Source organism: Dryobates pubescens, chromosome 4 (assembly GCF_014839835.1).
Source record: "Dryobates pubescens isolate bDryPub1 chromosome 4, bDryPub1.pri, whole genome shotgun sequence".
Lineage (NCBI taxonomy): Eukaryota > Metazoa > Chordata > Aves > Piciformes > Picidae > Dryobates > Dryobates pubescens.
Window position 1 is genome coordinate 42,265,860 of NC_071615.1, and position 1,034 is coordinate 42,266,893.

Sequence of the window (1,034 nt, forward strand, 5' to 3'; positions counted from 1 at the left end):
ACAGTCTGCTTGTTGTTACTGGGTGCTTCTGGACTGGCAAGTGTACATGTCTGAAGTTTGCTGTGCTGTTTTTAATCAAGTAATTTTAAAAACACAGAAAAATGGCACGTGGTTCTTAAAACCAGTGTGGTGGAACATCAGTATCCTTGGCATCCAGTAACATGCCTAACATACTCCATACTCTTTAAGTAACTGCTAAATACTTGGTTTTCATTAAGGCAATCATCATAAACAGGCTGGCCAGGTGTACCTAAATTCTAATCAAAAATATTTGTTAATGCAGAGGTTTCCAAACTGCATTATGTCTGTGGTGTGTGCAAGGTGCCCAAGTGCCCTGTGCAGGTATTTCTGGGGGTAATCGCTGCTCTTGTGGCCTTTGCTCATGGGAAGGCAGAAGCAGAGTGAAGTTGGGAACCTCTACAAGAAGTGTATTTAGAAAAAAGACTACGTAGCTGCCCAGGGAGGTGGTGGAGTAACCATCCCTGGAGGTGTTCAAGAGGAGATTGGACGTGGCACTTGGTGCCATGGTCTAGTCATGAGGTCTGTGGTGACTCAATGATCCTCGAGGTCTCTTCCAACCTTAGTGATACTGTGATAAAATTTAAGTTCCCAGTTTGTTATGTTTTCTTCAAAACCTTTCAGAAAATACTTCCTTAAAATATTCAAATTAATGGAATGAGCTCAAACTCTAATAAAACTTTCATGTTGGGGTTTTTTTAAAGGTCACTTAGAGTGTCTGTTGAAATCTTTAACAGTTAATCCAAATATATCGTCCTTCGCTGGGACTGTGTCCTTTGTGCTTCACAAAATTATACTGTCTGCTGCCTGTGGAGCTTCCATGTATTTGAGAGTTGTAAGGAATTTATGAATTTATAATTAACAAGGTGCCAAAGATAAATATTAATTAAAATATTAATAAGTTTTCATTAATGTGGAAAATTGCCCAAACTTATTAAAGGTTCGATGTACAGTTGGAATATATATTTACAATGGGAATGTACAATATTTAGGCAAATATAACAATTTCAACCATT